The sequence below is a fragment of the Mycteria americana genome, chromosome 4 (assembly GCF_035582795.1).
Source record: "Mycteria americana isolate JAX WOST 10 ecotype Jacksonville Zoo and Gardens chromosome 4, USCA_MyAme_1.0, whole genome shotgun sequence".
Taxonomy (NCBI): domain Eukaryota; kingdom Metazoa; phylum Chordata; class Aves; order Ciconiiformes; family Ciconiidae; genus Mycteria; species Mycteria americana.
This window is the reverse complement of record NC_134368.1, coordinates 86,087,705-86,105,582: the sequence shown is the minus strand read 5'-3', so window position 1 is coordinate 86,105,582 and position 17,878 is coordinate 86,087,705. Positions and strand designations below refer to the sequence as shown.

The 17,878-nt window shown below is 38.2% G+C and overlaps 1 long non-coding RNA gene across 4 annotated transcripts in view; it reads left to right on the top strand.

Moving 5' to 3' along the window:
* The window catches only part of LOC142409519 (uncharacterized), a 46,771-nt gene that overhangs the window by 19,415 nt on the left and 9,478 nt on the right, over positions 1 to 17,878 (top strand). For 2 of the 4 annotated variants that reach the window (XR_012775667.1, XR_012775665.1), the window contains one exon: positions 13,142 to 13,242. The exons of 1 other annotated variant lie outside the window; for it this stretch is intronic. This is a non-coding gene — a long non-coding RNA (uncharacterized LOC142409519). Of the gene's footprint in view, positions 1 to 13,141; positions 13,243 to 17,528; positions 17,681 to 17,878 lie in introns of all 4 variants that reach the window. One more of the 4 variants, XR_012775668.1, reaches the window with a different exon arrangement.

Below are 17,878 nucleotides of genomic sequence, written 5' to 3'. Positions count from 1 at the left end.
GCTAATCTTCAAGTTACCTTTTTTTAGAACTATTGTAATGCGAAGTGTCACAAGGCACCAAATTCTATGCCTCTCTTAGTGCAGATGAAAAAAAGGATTTTTTTTAATCAGAAACCTTTTAACAAGTCTTGTCCAAAAAATGGTGCTAAATCCATCTTTTATTAAACTCAGCACCATGGAAAATTTAGGTGGGATGTAGCTGGGGATGTTTATTATGAGAATAAGGGTTTGTGTGAGTTTGTATCTGAAAATTAGATGTGGGGGATGCAAACTCCCACAGATATGAAATTGAACAGAATGTTTGCACAAGCTCTTGCAAAGGAAAACCACCAACTCTGAACAGCTCTGTTGCATAGTCTGAATATTTCTATGATCTTCCTGTGTTTGCTATCTTTTTCATGCCATGACTGTTAGGGGCCTTCATTTGCTGCATAATATAGTTATGAGAAGACAGGAAACCGGAGGGGTTCTGGAAAGTAGCTTTTCCTTCAGCCATGACCTCGTGAGTGATAATAAGCACTTTAGGTTGAGTTTTATCTGTTTGGAAACCCAAAACTCTTTTAAAAAGTCTTGATTTTCAGAGCAAAAGTACCCAGCGCTTCTGAAAATTATTTTTCTTAAGGCATTTAAAGTAAGACACCATAAACCTGAGCTTCTCTAAATCACTTTTAAACTTTTAAAATTGTAATGCTAAACAGGCACAGCAGCGTGATTCAGGGAAGTGAGCATTTTAGCTCGCATAATATATAGTATTCAGTATGTGGTCTTTTTTTGATCCTTAGATAGTAACAAGGAATTACCACACAAATAGTATCAATAGTCAGTGCACAGGTACCATATAGATAGTACTGATGTGGTGTCGGTCCCTGAAGAAACATATCTGTGCTGATGCTTTAATTCTGACATAGTGGCAAACTTGAGGGGAAAAAAACAGGATGTGAAAAAAGATGAACTGTATTCTTGTGGCCTAGATTTAACATTAGAAAATCAGTGCATGACCAATAGATAATGTGAAATTACAGAGTTGGTGGTGAAGTTTTACGACCTGTCACTATGTAGCAAAGAGTAACTGCCAGGGGACTGTGCATTGCCACTGTAAATCCTACCTAGGAAAGTGTGCTATATGAGATCCTGGGAATTACAGACCACTGAGTCTGACTTTCTTCCCTGGCAAGGTGAGAGACTGTAATAAAAAAAAAGATTTCTGAATGCATGGAAAGTGGTCTGTTTGGCTAAGGTTAGCATGGCATCGTTAAAGGGAAATCCTGACTTCTTTGTTTGTTGGAGTTCTCCAAGAGTGTCAAAAAAGCACGTGGTTGAAGTGGATCTAGTGGACATACTGGATTTTCATATTGGATTTTAAATAAGCTTTTGACGACCTTTCATACCAAAGTTTATTAAAAACACAGAAGTCACCATGTGATTGCTGAAAAAGTCCCCTTATGGCCTGAAAGCTGGTGAAAGGGTAGAAAGCATAGGATAGGATTTAGTGATTACTTTGACCATTAAAAGTGCCAATAAAACATTTATTCCATGTCTTCATGGACACCGTGCAGAAGAGGCTGGACCAGTGAGATTTTTCAAGTCTGCAGCTGCTACTAGGTTGCTTAGGTAGAAAAATGCCATGCTTGCCTTGCAGAAATATATGGGGACCTCACAAAACTGAATGCATTGGCAAAAAGTGACAGAAATGTGTCAGTGTAAATTACTGGAAGATTAGGCATCTAGGAGGAAGTAAACTGTACTTACACAATCCTGGACTCAGAACTGGAGGTTATAACTCAGGAAAGAGAGATCTTACCATCATTGGCAGTTCCACAAAACCATTGGCTTAATGTGCCCTGGCAGCCAAAATGATCAACAACATGTTGGGCATCCCCAAGAGAATATTGATAACAAGGCAAAAGGTGTCATTATGCTACTGTACAAAACCTCAATGGGCCCACGTCTTCGCACACAGTTACACAGATAATCACACAGTTGATGTATTGGATGGGTTTGCTGACATTCAGAGGGACCTTGACAGGCTGGAGAACCAGGCAGAGGGAAACCTCATGAAGTTCAACAAAGGGAATTGCAAAGTACTGCACCTGGAGAGGAATAACCCTAGACACCAGTACAAACTGCGGGCCAACTGGTTGGAAAGCAGATCTGTAGAGAAGGACCTTGGCGTTCTGGTGAACAGTAAGCCGAACATGAACCAGTGATGTGACCTTACAGCAAAGAAGGTCAACAGCCTTCTGGGCTGCATTAGGCAGAGTATTGCCAGCAGGTGAGGTCCCTTCTACTGAGCACTGGTGAGACACATCTGGAGTGCTGGGTCCCATTCTGGGCTCCCCAGTCCATGTCTCTACATGGACTTACTGGAGCAAGTCCAGTGAAGGGCTACAAAGATGATAAAGGGACTGGAACATTTCTTATATGCAGAGAGGGTGAGAGAACTGCAACTGGTTAGCCTGGAGAAGGGAAGGATCCAGGGTCTTACAAATGTGTATAAATACCTGATGGGAGGAAATAAAGATAGAGCCAGACTTTTCTCAGCAGTGCCTACTGACAGGACAAGAGGCAATAGGCACAAATTAAAACGTGAGATTCCATCTGAACACAAGAAACACTTTTTTTAATGTGAGGGTGGTCAAACTCTGGAATAAGTTGCCCAGGGTGTTGTGGAGTCTCCCTCCTTGGAGGTATTCAAAAGATGTCTGGATATGGTCCTGGACAGCCTGCTCTAGGTGACCCTGCTTGAGCAGGGGAGTTGGACAGGATAATCTCAAGAGGTCCCTTCCAACCTCAGCCATTCTGTATGATTCTATGTGGGCCATAAAAATGGGCCAGGTTTACCTGCTCTCTTTTAGTGACTGTCCAGGTTAGCATACTGGACAGTATGGGCCCTTTGTTCTGAGTCAGTAGGGCAGTCCTTATATCCTCCTGTAGATTCCATAAGTTGAAACCTGCCTTGTTTCTGCACTTTCTGCTGAATTTAAGTTCTGATCCATTTCTGCTGTTAAGTATGTCTGTGCCACATGGAGCCTTGCTTCCTTTTGTCTTCCCCTGGACTCTGCTCGTCCGTAAGTCATTTTCCGCATCTGGCCTAAATTGTCCTTTATGCCTATGAACTGTCATAACTATATGGCTTCTGAAGTAATGTAGTAGAGGGAGGTGAAATCTGGCCTGTGGCAATGAGCAACGGTGGCATGAAGGGTATGAAGATTTATGTTTGTTTACTGTTGCTTAGCTTTTATCCAAGTCTAAACTTTCTGCCCTTATGGAGCAGTAGACTTTGCCTAAGCGGTACAACTTTGCTTACTTTGAGTTAATCTGCTGTTTACTAAGAATGACAAGTTGTGAAGGGGCTCAGAACTAGACCCTTATCTGGTGAAGTCAGCTGACCTACTTTAATTTCACAAATTGAACTGCTAAAATAAACTGATCTACTTCATTTACACCAGGCCTATGTATCTTATAACAGTTGCTTCCCTTTAGGACACGATGCCCAGAATTAACTGGCTGGGCTACTCTACAAAACCATTTACTTTAAAAGAGAAATTTACTTTTTCCTCTGTATTTTTGGTATATAGTTTCTGAAATAGCTGTCCATTTTGGAACTAAATAACATGTTTCATGAAGGCTTTTGAGGAAGAAAAGTCAGTTGCTTATGGTCTTGCAGCTGTCTAAGGAACTATTACAGATTATGAACTGTTTATGTGTTTTGTGACAGCTGGCAACACTGCTCCTCAAAACCAACAATAATAACCAAATTATTATATAAATTGATTTGTGGTTTATATAAATTGATGTGTCCACATATTTTACTGTTGTGCTGGCCTGTCTCCGTTATTACTTGCTGTCCACCACAGTTGTTAGTAAGAACATAACAGTGAATTCATGGAAATTTGATATGTCTTTGCATGCTAAAAAATATTAAAAAAATGTGTGTTCTTGGCAGATGATACTTATCTGACATGAGTTTCTTTCTTAAACATGTACTATTAATGCAGGCTATGCCTGAAATGATGAGGACCTAAATGTTGAAATGCATTAGCAAGAAATTAATCCTGTGATCAAAAAATTTTGCATTCTTCTGTAATTCTTGATAGACACCTAGTAATTTTTACTTCCCTCCTTAAAACTTGATCTGCACTTAAATTATTTGTTAGATAAAAACTCAGTGTCAGAATGTGGGTAAGTAAATGGAAAAATATTTCTGTTCATTTTGGATTTATTCATGATGTTACCTAGAGAGGGCCTCCCACATCAAACCTGACTGTGGGCAAGTTGCTTATTTGTTCTGGCCAAACACTTATGTGTGAAATCCCAATTTCCCTTGGATCAAAACCTAGTCTCAGATTTGGTAAGCATCAGATGCAAACTTGAATCTGTTATGTAGCTTGTGGCTCTTCAAATCTCTTTTGCATTTTAAAAAATGATAAAGGGTAACCAGGTGACATGTTAGCTGATGCCATTTTCTAACTATCAACACAGTGGGGTTTTTTGTGTTACACTACTGCTGTAAACGTTATTCTGTCCAAACCCCTCAACTGTGTATAGAAAAATGACACTAAAAAAAAGAGTACGTTATATTGCTGTAAATGACAAAACTTCCCTTGGACCTAGTATGGGTGAAGGTGTTTCATGTGGGAGTGGAATTTTTTGTTGATTGTTTTCTCTGTGAGTAGAAAACAACAGAACTTGAATTTCTTTATCTCCCTGCTCTTTGTTCAGTAACTCTTAGCTCAACATAACTGAGATAGGAAGATTATAAGTATAGAGCAGTAGAACATACTAGACAGTGAGATTTTAATCTTGCTTATCCTAAAGAATCAAAACAAGAAAATAATGTATTGAATATTTAATCATCCAGGATATTTAGTATGCATAATGAGAGAACATTAGTATTACTACTTATAAAATGTTGTAATGTCTTTCTAAGCTCTTCATATATGGATGGATTTGATGTAATAAATGGCTAGGACTGCAAATTCTGATTCATCGGCCCTATAGAACTACTTTTATCCCTCAGATGCAATGCTACAATGAGCATTCTTATAAGCTACAGTAACATACTATAAGCTACAGTGAGCTTATACTCACTGTAGTATTTTTAGAGAGGAGGAAACTTCCCAATTGTTTTTTTTTTCTGTTACTGTTAAGTGTTCTCTTTTATTGTTTTTACAAATGAGATATGTACCGAAATTTCTAGAAGGAGAGGCAGCAACCAGTAAGGAGGCAGACTGATTAAGAGACTAAGGAAATATTTTAGGCCATGACATGAAGAATAAACATGACAAATAAAACCTGTGGTAAATAGGTAACTCTGATATGTAGAAAAGGGTAGAAGAAAATGATGCCTGGGTTGCTCATGGATTTACCTATGGTGCAATTAGTGGTGTGTTCACCTGCTTATTTCCAGGCCTCAGTGCTTAGCTGGAGTGAAAAAAAATTACTAAACTGTGTACAAAGATTTTTTTTTTTTTTTAACCCATGTCTTTTTGTTTATCCAAGTCTAAACTTTCTGCCCTTATGGAGCAGTAGACTGCCTAGCTGGTGCAACTTTGCTCACTTTGAGTTAATCTTCTGTTTACTAAGAATGACAAGTTGTGAAGGGGCTCAGAATTAGACCCTTACCTGGTGAAGTCAGCTGACCTACTTTAATTTTACATTATCTGCTGAAGTCACCTTATCTGGTGAAGTCAGGTGACCTAGTTTAACAGGTCCTACTGTTCACATATAATTTCAATTGCTATGTTCTCCCACAGATGGATTGTAAAGTTGTTCAGTACTCAATTCTTATACCTAAGAATAACAAGAAAAAGAGATGATTCTGCTGTGCAGTACCATTCTGTTCCAATGAGTATCAATACTTAAATGTGGTGCTTATTTGAGCCAAATCTTTGTTACTGGCTGTTGCAGCTGCCTCATAAGTCAGCATGACTGAAGCTCTATCCAGCGTTAGCGGCGTCTCTGAGAAGTGTCCCTGCTCATCCCCTTTGACCCACGCAACTGCACTTGTCTGCTTGAGATCATGTCTGGTCTGGCTGCTGTGCCTCTGTCTTCTCCCAATTTCTCTTCTACCTCTCTATTTATTCCCTCAGCACATCTTACAAGCAGATCCTCTCCAATTCCCTCCTCCTTTTCTGTGGGGGTTTTGTGCCTCTTTTCCTCCTCTTTTCCTTCTACATCTTAACTTTGGATAATCTCTCAACAAGGACATTCAGTTGTCTCCTTTAGTCCAGACTGAAATCTTTGTCATTCTCCATTAGCTTCCATTCTTGGATGCTTTACCATCAACTTGGCTGAACAGCTCAGTTCCTCTCCTCTGCTGCAGTTACCGTATGAGCCACACTGCTCTATCACTGCTCTGCTACTTCCACCCAACTGATTTCTCCGTGAGAGCATCTTCCCCTGTTACATAGATTTCCAAACAAGTACCTTGTGCTTTCTTCTAAGTCGTCCTTCATGTTTAGAAGGATCTCCCCATGAGTTAGCAAAGCACTGTTCTTCAGCCTCTGATATTTCTACTTTGTCAGGAGGTCTACAGAAATATTGAAAGCAAGTATGCAGATGATGTGCTGAAATGATCGATCATACTGTTGACTAATCTTAGTTTCTTTTTTTTTTTTGGTAGTATTCTCTATTTGTCCATATTTGAGGGCAGCAGCTGTATACTTCATCTTTGTTTGTTTAGCAACTGGAGTCCCTGATTTTGGACCATGTCATAAGTAATACAAATAATTATTAATAATAAAAATGTTTTTTAATTATGATGTTGAATAAATGCAACAGGAGTTACAAATCCTAGGGTATCACATGAATTAGATAAATGGATACATTTATATTCACCCATGCAAAAATTCAGTACATGCTGAACTCTTCCTATATTCCACATGACTTTACGCTTTTATTTATCTTAGCTCTCATTGGATACTCTCTGCTTTCCCTCCACCCTTATACTCTGTACAGTTGGGGGATACTCTCTGGGGGTCACAGTGTATTGCTTTCAGGTTCTTTACTAATGGCTTTCATTTCCCTTTCATAGTGTTTTAATCAATTGGCTTGAATGTACCTCTGTTTTTCCTTAAGCCTCTTAAAGAAATGTCTGCACTAGTCTTCTTGTTAAATTTGTAAGCCAATTGGACAATGAACTTTGCCAGATCTTCCTAGCTGATTTACAGAACTGAAATCTCCCCATCCTCCAGGGCATGCACTCTGATTTTTATGTATAATAACCTTATTTACATTGTTCTTACTTACTTCTGGCCAAGGAATCCTCTTATTCTCCCAAATGGAGTACAATGAGTGCTGGAGCGCAGTGTATCTTTCTTAGTTGGCTGGCCTTTTCAAGATCTAGGAGTTCCTAATCACAAGGGTTTTCTGAATGATTAACAAACAACACATCTGTCCTTTGGACTCCTTTGACTGACAAAAGAGCTGCTCTACTAAATGCATCTGGGTTTCCTCCATCTGCACAAGATTATTCCCATTGAAGTTTCTGTATTTTTCTCATCTACTTCATTTCAGCAAAAATGGAATGTGAAAGGAAGTGAAATTTGGACTAAATTTACGTTAGCCTAACAGCTCTGTTGTTACAAATGACATAATAAAGAGCAGTATTCTTCAAGGAAGAAAAGTAAGTTTTGATCCAGAAACACGGGCTATTGAAGACAGGCACAGCAGTGGTGTTTAAAGGAGAGGCTGAAACTGTAACTAAATGAAAAAAGCATTTTATGAGTAAATCCAGTGTGGGTTCCTACTGGGTTCCTACTATATAACCCTTAACACAAGGTAGGCTCTTCTCAGCTTCTTTGTAGGCTTCAGCTGTCTTTAAATCCCCTTTGTCCCATCCTCTCTTTTGTAAAGGGATAATGATGATAAAAAGTCATTATTCCAGAAGCAAAGATCTGCTACCAAAATCCCAGAAAACCTCTTTTACCTGGGAAAATATAGCTTTTGGCAATCTACCTCTGACACCAGCAGAAATAGGGGAAAAAGAAGAAATAGGGTAAAAGGAAGTGTTGGCAAGGTGGAGAAGAGCAATGGAAGAAGATGCAGATGTTGACTATGGAGAACTAAGGGGCCAAGTTCCATGTTAGCGGTTATTTTCACTGGTAAAGAAATGTGATGTGCAGTGTTGCTACTATTTATATTGCTGCAGAATGCTGAGGTTCCAGCTGAAACCTGTTTATGTTAAGACCCATACCAGTAGTAGGTATGAGAGAAAACAGAAAATGTGTCCTACCCCAAATCCCACAACAGATCAGTCTCATGTGTGGAAATAGAACTGGTCGCCAGTCAGGAGCATATAATGCATGTCAGGCTGTTACACTTAATGAAGACGAAGTAGCATGAAGATTGACAGACTTCACAAATCTCAGCATAGTGTCACAGAAAAATAAACTCTACTGTGAATCTACTTGTTCCAATAAGAGAAAAGAGGCACTTGAGTAGGTGCCATCAGGCGGTTCTTGAGTGACTCAACTCCAGGACCAGAGAGAGCATCTCAAGGGAAGGATAAACCTCTAAATACCATGTTTTCCTAAGCATCTGCTATTCAGCTAGCTGGACCTTTGGTCTGACCAGAGATGATTTTCTCATGTGTTGAGCAGCAGTAGATTGTAGGAAAGCGGCAGGGATGAAACAATTAATCAGGCTTCCCATCCTAAATTTTTAGCATTCCTTTTTATGTGCAACAAGAGCACAGCGAGATACAACTGATGAAGGATACATCATGCATGTGAACACTCATAGGACTGGATGTTAGCGACTGAAATATTGATAAAATAATCCTGGAATGTAATGTCAGAAACAGTGGAAAAGATGGGGCCTCACATTACTGCCACAGAATGCTGTGGAATGTAATTATTTCAAACACTGATGTTATTTTTTTCTTTCCATGAAAAACTGTACAATGACTATGAATAAAATTAAAATAATCGATCAACATGTAAGTGGGAAACTATAACAACCCTTTCTATGCTGCGGCATAGAAGACTAAAACAAAAAAAAATTGCTAGAAAGTTACATTAAAACTGTACCTGGCATTAGATGCAAAGATGGTCTAAAAGAATATGGAATATTTTACACTTTCCACGTTTCCCTTGCTCCAGTGCAATCCTTTCATAGAAATAATACTCATCAGCTATGTATGTCTACAAAGAGAGTGTATAATCTATTCTTGAAATCCAAAAACTACATTACCACATCTTGCATCTGTGTACCTGTAGACCTTGAAAGTTGAATTCCTGAAATCAAGCCCTGGCTAACCAGAAACACTGGGCTAGCACTCAAAACCTGAGCCCTGTCATACCACATCATTGAGTATGGATGGGAAAAAGTAGCTGAGATGCAAATTACTGATTAGAATAGCTAATTGTTTTATGTTTATGAGAAAGTCAAACCAAGAAACCAAAGTTAAATAAATAATTAATGTGTTCCTCCGTGTGCACCTTGCCCAATCTTCTAAATCATTTATCTTCTAACTTGGCTTCGAGGAATTTCAGCTAACTCTTCTAATTCTTTTCAGTCTGCTTATTTCTAGCTTTTCAGCAAATGGCAAGGGCTTTTTGTCTCCTTTGCAAAGCAGAACCAAAAATTGCAACATTTGTGTGCTTCCAAAGCTGTTTCCCTCACAGATATATTCTTAAGGTCTCTCACATAGAAAAAGAAGTCATCTTTCATTCTTATTACATTGTCAGCTAAAGATACCAAGACAATTTAGGAGAACCAGGCATATGGTGTCCTCACAAATTTACTAGAGGCAAGATGTACTTAGTCTGTATATCTGATGATCTCTGAAAATTCAATAGCAAAACTTCTCTAATGTGTATAATAAGCAATAGCAGGGAAGGCTGAATTTTATGTAGACTGTAATGAAGAGATCCTAAGCCTCAACACTGAAAAAGACAAACAGAAAACTATCTGCTGGTCAATGTTAAAAAAGATTGAATGTTTGGTCCACATAAACATTCACAAATCTATTCTAGTCTTCCATCATTTGCAGGGACCATTCACCTTTACTGGTTGCAAGTTTATTGCTGTTTTATCACAAGGATTAGCATAGTCATACATCTAGCCCTAAAATTTATGAATAATAGCAGAAAGCTTATTTGCAACTGACAACAGGCGTTTTGAGCTAAGACTGTAGAATATGAAGCGTGCACGGTGATTGATCAGATTTATACATAATACAGCAATGCCTACCTCAAAACCAGCTGATGGGTGAAGTGAAGGGTTGCAATAGAGTACTTCATGGTGTGCCGCACTGGGGTCACAGATACAGTAATTCCAATGTTATTCTTTGTGCAGAAATTCATAAAGTAGTTACTGCTAGAGTATAGATCAAAGTCCATGTGAAATTACATCTGATCAAATAAAAGAGGAGTATGATTCTATGTTTCATGCTTTAGGGGTTTTATCTTATTACATGCATTTCTCATAACCTATCAGGGACAGTATCAGTCCTGTCCAGGTTTTGAGAACCGCTCTGTTTCTCCCCTTGTAAAGGAGAAGAGTGAAAAATATGGTCTTTGGTCTTCATATTGCAATTCTTATATTAACATTCTCAATAATTTTATGGCAAGAGTTTTAAGGAGTCACTTGAGATACCATATACTATTTGCTCTTTAGTCAAATATTCTGCCTTTACTGGTAAAGGGATACCCTGATGTTGTTTTACTGATCTTCTTCCTTGCATTTGGTTAGGTGGTTAACCTATGTACTTTGTGGTTGAACATCTGGGGCAGCATTTACGATGAGAAAGCCATAAATTTTACTTTTTATTAGCTGCCCCTGTTACAAACAGATTCTCATCTGAAGATCTAACCTGCCTAGGTCAGAGACACATAAATATTTTGGCAAGATTTGCTATCTCACATTACTCCCAGTTTTCAGTCCCCCTCCTCTCCCCTCCAAATATTTGAGCCATTCCAAACTTCCGTCCTCTTTTATTGTATGGTTCCCACTGGGCCCCACTGTAATGTGCTTACAGGGCATGGACTTACCCTCTCCATTTTTTTGTTAGTATCTGCCATGCTATGTGGAACAGAACTTACTACGTAAGGTACTGTGTTACCACAAACTCCTAAACTATACACCAAAGAATGCATTTTGGTTGCTTAATGAAGAATGCAAATTTGGCATCACAAATATTGATCATTCAGTCAGGCCTAGCTCCCTGCCAGCCCTGAAGAGTATGGCATAATACTTTATGCAAGCAATTCTTCCACTGAGTTAGAAAATACCACAGACTTTTTATGGAAACACAAATCAATGTTTATCATGTTTTAGACTAACATGGGTAAGAACTCTGAATTCTTAAGCCAATAAAATTGCAAAAGAAATCAGTGTCTTACACTAAGGACTGCTTCACTGGCAGCCCACACTGCTTGCTTGCTTTCAAGATTGAGTAACTTTTCTTCAGCCAACAACTCCCATGTTTCTCATAGCCATTCTCATTAATCTACTCTAACAGGAGCCAAAACAAACACCTTTACTCCCTAAGAGGTATTGGACCAATATGTCCCATCTGGCCTTTTTCTTCACACAGAATTCCCAAGGTAGTATCATGCTAAACCTGATTGTAGGATGGAAGTATCATTCTTTCTAAGTACACATCAGTACCAAAAATGTGCCCTCCTTCTTCCATTATCTTACTGTATACATTGTGATAACATTGTTTTCAAATTTTAAATGTCTATATCATATTTTAAAAATGTGGTTTTTATCTAGTCTAAGTAGTAGACAGTGTCCTGAAAATTTATTGGAGGCCCGTAATTTACTTCATACCTTGCTGAGATTACCAGATGGTTCAAAGTGAAAGTTAAAAATATGAACAGAGAATTCTAATGTTTCCATGGGTGTTTCTAGTGAAGCTATGTAACATGAAGTGCACAATCAAAAAAGATCTCTTATGTCAAAAGTAGTACATTAGTAGTCCCATGTGCATTAATTCAGAGAAGAAGAATGTCTGAAATGTATTGTATCACTGCAGTCCAGCCTGAGAATCATTTCATTAATGAAAAAGGAATCACAATTTTCTCGACTCTGTAATCCACTGAGGGTAATACTGGAAGTGTAAGTTGCACGCTCCAACAAAAAGGCCATTTTGTTGTCATGGCCAGGTGAAAAACGAAGATTGAAAAGCTATGTGAAAAACTGGAGTCCAAGTTCTGATCTGTTGTGGCTAGGTATGGAGCCATTGACTCTAGTCCAGGACTTACTAGTTTACATTCACCGAGGAGCTGAGTCTACATGGGGCTCCAGAAAGTGTTTTCAGACAGTGTGACACAGAGAAGCTACGAAAATCGTGAGAGACACAACGACCTGGTTTAAGAGGTGATGTCTCTCCATGTGTTACACAGACCTATTGGGGAAGGGGCTTGAGCCACTGCTTTTTGGTTTAAGTCAGTAGGGTTAGTGGAAGAGCGTTGTTCTTCCTCTTTGGATTTGATTTGTCTCTCTCCAGTACAGCTCAAATCTTCTGACTCTCTGGCCGTGGCGCAATCTCCAGCTATTTGTATGGCTGTGTGGGGATATCTGAAGTGCATGAGGGCACAGACAAAAGGGCAATGTAGAAAGCTGAAGTATATGAACTGATTTCCTGTGAATTGATTTTTTTCCTTGAGTTTTTTGCTGTTTATTGCTTTTCTGGTTTTATTCAGTTGTTCTGAATTACACTTTAAGCGTTCTTTTACAGAATTTGGGGTTGATATGGTTTTATATCTGCTAATTCAACATAAATTAATGGATGCTTCACAAGAGAAACACTGTAACTTTGTTCTTGTGGCACTTATTAGGTTTAGATAGCATGTGTCATACAGTCACGTATAGCTTCCAACCATCTGAGATGCTTACATGTCAGATCTTTTGTGACTGCATTGGCTTTTGCCAAGTTGCATCCACTAACACCAGGACTGAATTTGTCCTATACTGATGTTTATGGATTTGGAAGCTTCCAGCCAAACAGTTGGATATGATACTTGGAACCAAATTTGGAACGGTTATGGGCATGATTGGGTTAGAGGTAATAATTTTGCATCTCTGAACTGTAGTTTTACCTAGGGCCTATAGAGAAAATGTAGGTAATTCAGAGTTCAAAATTTCTGTTGAAACTGAAGCTTGAGATATTTCTCTACCTTTGTTATAGGACTCAATATTAAGAATATCGTGGCATGTGTCCTCAAGCGTGGCTGACCTCTCCACGTTGGTGCACATTCTCCAGGGGGCAGTGAGCTGACATTCTGACAGGTTAGAAATGGTTTGTTCTAGTCTGGCTATGTCTTCAGGGGCACTTTTAAAAAAAAGAGCTTGATCCTTAACAGTTTTAGTTGAAGTCTTCTGGAAGTTTCACAGTGAACTTCCCTTCCCCCATAACTGTTTTGGTCATGTGTGGCTAAGAGGTCAGAAACATTAGAATAAATTTGATATCAGTATCCTTAATGGAGCAGGCTCCAAATCAGGCACAACAGGTGCACCAGTCAGTCATTGCAGATGCACAAAAATGCACCTTGATCACCAATGTCCACTGCATGTTTACATAAAATAACTACTCGTTCTATCAAGTAAAATGTCCTTTTAATTGATTCTCCTTACAGGACAACTATAGTAGTTATAGTACTTCCTACAGTCATTCTTAAAATACTAGTGTCTGACTCACATTGCAACATTGTGGGCAGGTATCATTTATGTGTTAACAATTTCTGTTTTAATTTGATCTCAGGAGCAGCCCAATTATCAGACATCAAGGTGCTGTTGCAGCATGTGAGGTGTCTTCAGAAATGACTCTTGCTGGAGACTCTGGGCTGCAGTGAAACGGTTCTGCTAGTTGGGACCATCTTTCAGGATCTTAAGGAGAGCCCACAGGCCACTGCAATAGTATTATTTTCACCTTTCCTCTATACAGCATTCTTAGTGACAGTCTAAGCACTTGATATTTTCTTCTTCTTCTCAAAAACCAAAATCTGTTCAGTGCTTTCTCCAGAGAAGAATGTCTAGAGGTGTGGTAACAGTTTCAGGTGATACTTTTTAAGTAACATAAGCTTGAGGATTTTGATAGGTTTGATATTATTAGATTTGAGGATATTGCATCTTGCTTTGTGTTGTTTTGAAAGACACTATGAGCTCACATTTCTTTATTAATGTTATCATCATCTGAGGCAGAATTTATGATTGCCACATTTTGTCCAAATGCTGCTTTTAAATTTTATTTCAGTTTCTTTTTGCATAAACTCATTAAGCGACACATTGTTGGTTTGTTAGTTTAACCTACACCTTTGTACACTTATAAATCCAACCCTAGGGAATATGGTCATTATTGTATTCCCCTTTGATCTGGTTTAGGTATGATAAACTAGAAGAGCACAGCCCAGTAGAAGAGGACACCTTGCTTTCTTCTGTGGTCTGTCAGGATCTTAATTCTGGTGATTTCCACTCGGGAGCATAGACAGATTATGTCCTCCATCTGTTCATAGTGATTACTAGATGGTACAGTGCTAGCTCCTGGCTGATTTTCTAAGTCTTACATGCATTTTATAGGATATAGTCTCTAAACTCCAAACACAGCACCAATCAATATGAATTTTCTTTCCTTTTCCCCATATTCCCATTGATATCAAGGTCCTAAGTAGTACATGTGGAACTTGTTCTCCCATTTCCCAGCAATTAGAAATATTGCCAGTACAGCTTGAAAGACTAACAAAAATAAGCAGATTTTGAGTCATGCTATCTTTGAGTTTCAATTTGATTTTAGTCTGTATAAAGTGAGAATAGTATTCAGTGGAGTTACTATGATATAAAAAGATGTGAGATCAGGAATCACTGTTCATTCAACCAATCGTGATATGTGTACATAGGCACTATTTAAAAATAATTTATTTATTCTTTCCTGTAAAACACTTTAATAACAAACTTCTTTGAAGAGACGTTTGTGCCTTATGAATTATGTCCAGTGATTTCCACAGGTAGATGCTTAGCTGTTTCTTTTCTGCTGCTTGGAGATTTGGAGTGTATTAACTTTATGAACTTCATGGAAAAATTATTGCTTTTTAGAAGGATTATTCAATTACCCACTTCAGGCAAAATGCAATAAATCTTATGTTACGCTAAAGCCAAGCATTAATCAGCAGACCTTGTGAGCATGACAACTCTGTTCTTCTGAATGTCCAGCAGGCTTAAGACAATATTCCTTGTCTTCATTTCATTGCTCAGAGGTACAGGTGATCAATTCTTATTATTCTGCAGCATTTTTTACTTACTAACCTCTGTCTTCATCTTCTGAATTTGCTGTAACCCCTAGTTGTCCTTACGCATTTTGATTGTAGTTTGAATTCTGTTCCCCTTTTAAGCGAGTTCTGTATAAACATACAGACAGAGGCAAAATATTACCTATTTTCCCCTTAACTCTTATACTTTGAAAATGCTTAGGAACCATTTTCAATATTTTTAAAAAATATTTTTAGTACAAATGTTGTTCTCTGAATACTCTGTTTTCTCTAGTGGCAAAAATTTATGAAACTCAACTTTGGTACTTTTCAGTAACCATAAAAAAGAGGTAAAAAGCTGCCATTTGTTAAGTTTTTACTTAGAAACATTTTCAACTTAAATGTTAATCACAAAATACAGTTCCTTATCATTTATGGTTTGCTTGTTAATGCATGGAGAATGTATTCTGTCTAGAAAGGAAGAATGAAATATTTAGAAGGCAAGAATAAGAAAACTTTCTAAACTAAGCCTTCGTGTGAGATTTTTTTCACATTCATATTTTAATGGATTTTGCACAGCTAAGAACATTCCTTGCAGTTACACTGAAATGGCTTGTTCCCCCTCAGCGTCTGTGTGGTGAAGAATTGCTTGCAAAGTCAGTGCAAGCAACTTTTTGTTTATTTGTACTGGTTATCTTACAGACTGGAAAGATCCTATTACATTATATCATTGCGCTCTGATGAATGTCAACAGTAATGAGAAGCTAAGAAAATATTTTTCAAGGATGTAAGGGAAAGCCTTCTTGATGATGAGAAAATAGAAATATTCGCACTGCAAGAAGAAATTAGGGCGTATTTCTTTGATTAATATATCTTTTCTTGGTCTTGTAGTCCAGGCACTTTTATTCACTTCTCAGTAGATGGTGCCAGAGTCAAAGTAACCTCTCTTCACTCCCTGAAAGACTATTTTTATGTTTGCCAGTGGTGTTAAAATCTAATTTCAAAATACTGTAAAAATGCTGTTAGTGGATATAGATATGCAAGAAGGAGGTTTTGTGTCAGAAAGCTCTTTTGGTGAATTTCAAGATACTTGGTTTCATGTTTAAATCCTTGATAGAAGCTAAGCTTAAAAAACAAAGAGCCGGTGTGTCACAATTTAGGAATAAGCTGGTACTTCACCTAATAACTCCAGATTTTGCATGGGAGAGCAGTGCTGCTGGAAACAGAAGGAAATACAAATTATAAAAAATGAAACTGGTTGCAAAACAAAACATCACACAGAGATAACACTCCCAAAGCCTCCTTAGCTTTGAGCATCTCACAGCATTCTTGTGGCAACTAGTAGTATTTATTATTTCTAACATTCATGCATCTTTCTCCTGGTTTGTTGAAACATTTCTCTGCCTTGGAAGAGGAAAGACAGATTAGCAGCTCTGTTTATTGAGGTAAAGATTGAAATTCCCCTAATTAGCAAAAAAAGCTGAGGTCTTTGATGTTTACATTTTACTCAACAACATGGTAGCTATTAAACTTGCAAAACAATGGAGTATTATTTCCTGATTCATAAAAATATGTGAGATCTGGAATGATGCTTTTTGAAAATACTATGTGAGGGTTAAAAAGAATAGGAAAGATAGACATTTCAGTTTAAGAAAACAAGAGATTTGAGAATAGGAACATAACGCGCTTCAGAGGCTTAAGGTGGCCATTGAGAACAATGAATAGCATTAGTCAAAGTCATGTCCCCTAAGTATTGCTGTGGATTTCCAAAATAAATTCTTCAACTAATTTGGTAATTTTTTTAATTTAAGGGAAAAAAAGCCAAAAAATAAAAAAATATGTTTTTGTCAGGAATCCCACAATATAAGATGTAGGAAACATTTAAACATGTCATTTCTTTATCTAAGTTTATCCCCCAGTCTTCTCAACAGATGCTGGTCCCTGTGGGTTCTGGAGCTGCCCAGATCTGTCTCGGGGCAGATCTTTTAAACTCACCTGCTAGCTTGCTTCTGGCTTAGCTTGGCTTTTGGGACATCTGGGGTCCTTAGGATGAAGCCTCCAGTTGAGAGCCCCTGAAATGGCATCCCTAAGGCTGGAGCCAGGCCCAGTTCCTCCAGAAGAAATAAATACCGACCTGTGAGAAATTTCACTTTCAGGGAAAATGAGTAATCTCTCAGAGATACCCTCTGGCATAGTTTCTAACCAGCTCTCATTGGAAACATTCCTACAAATATAGTCTACTATTCTGAACATCCTGCTCTTCATCCATGTGTTGTCTTTGCTTCTGGTCTAATTTTGGAATTTATTTTGATATTTATTTGCTTCTGTCCCTAGACAACATACAGCTCAGCATTCCAGCTCATTCTGTGTTAGAGTGAAGATCCCAACCAGAATGCGGGTCTGGATGCAGCAGTACAGATACAACAGTTCTCATTGAGCTTGTCTTGCTGCCATTGCATCTGGATGATGATCATCCATTTGCTTTGGTAAACGCAAGTTTCGATTTGTTTGATTCTGTTTGATAGCTACATTAAGGCAAAAGGAATTTTTAAACTATAAAACCAATTGAGGGAAGATCAAATAGCTACCTAGGCTTTTTTTCTACATGAGAAGGTCAGTACTTCTTTCGTGGAGGAGTGTAAAAGTTTTTAGCACTCATTTGCCTGCCAGGCTCTTCTCAGAGG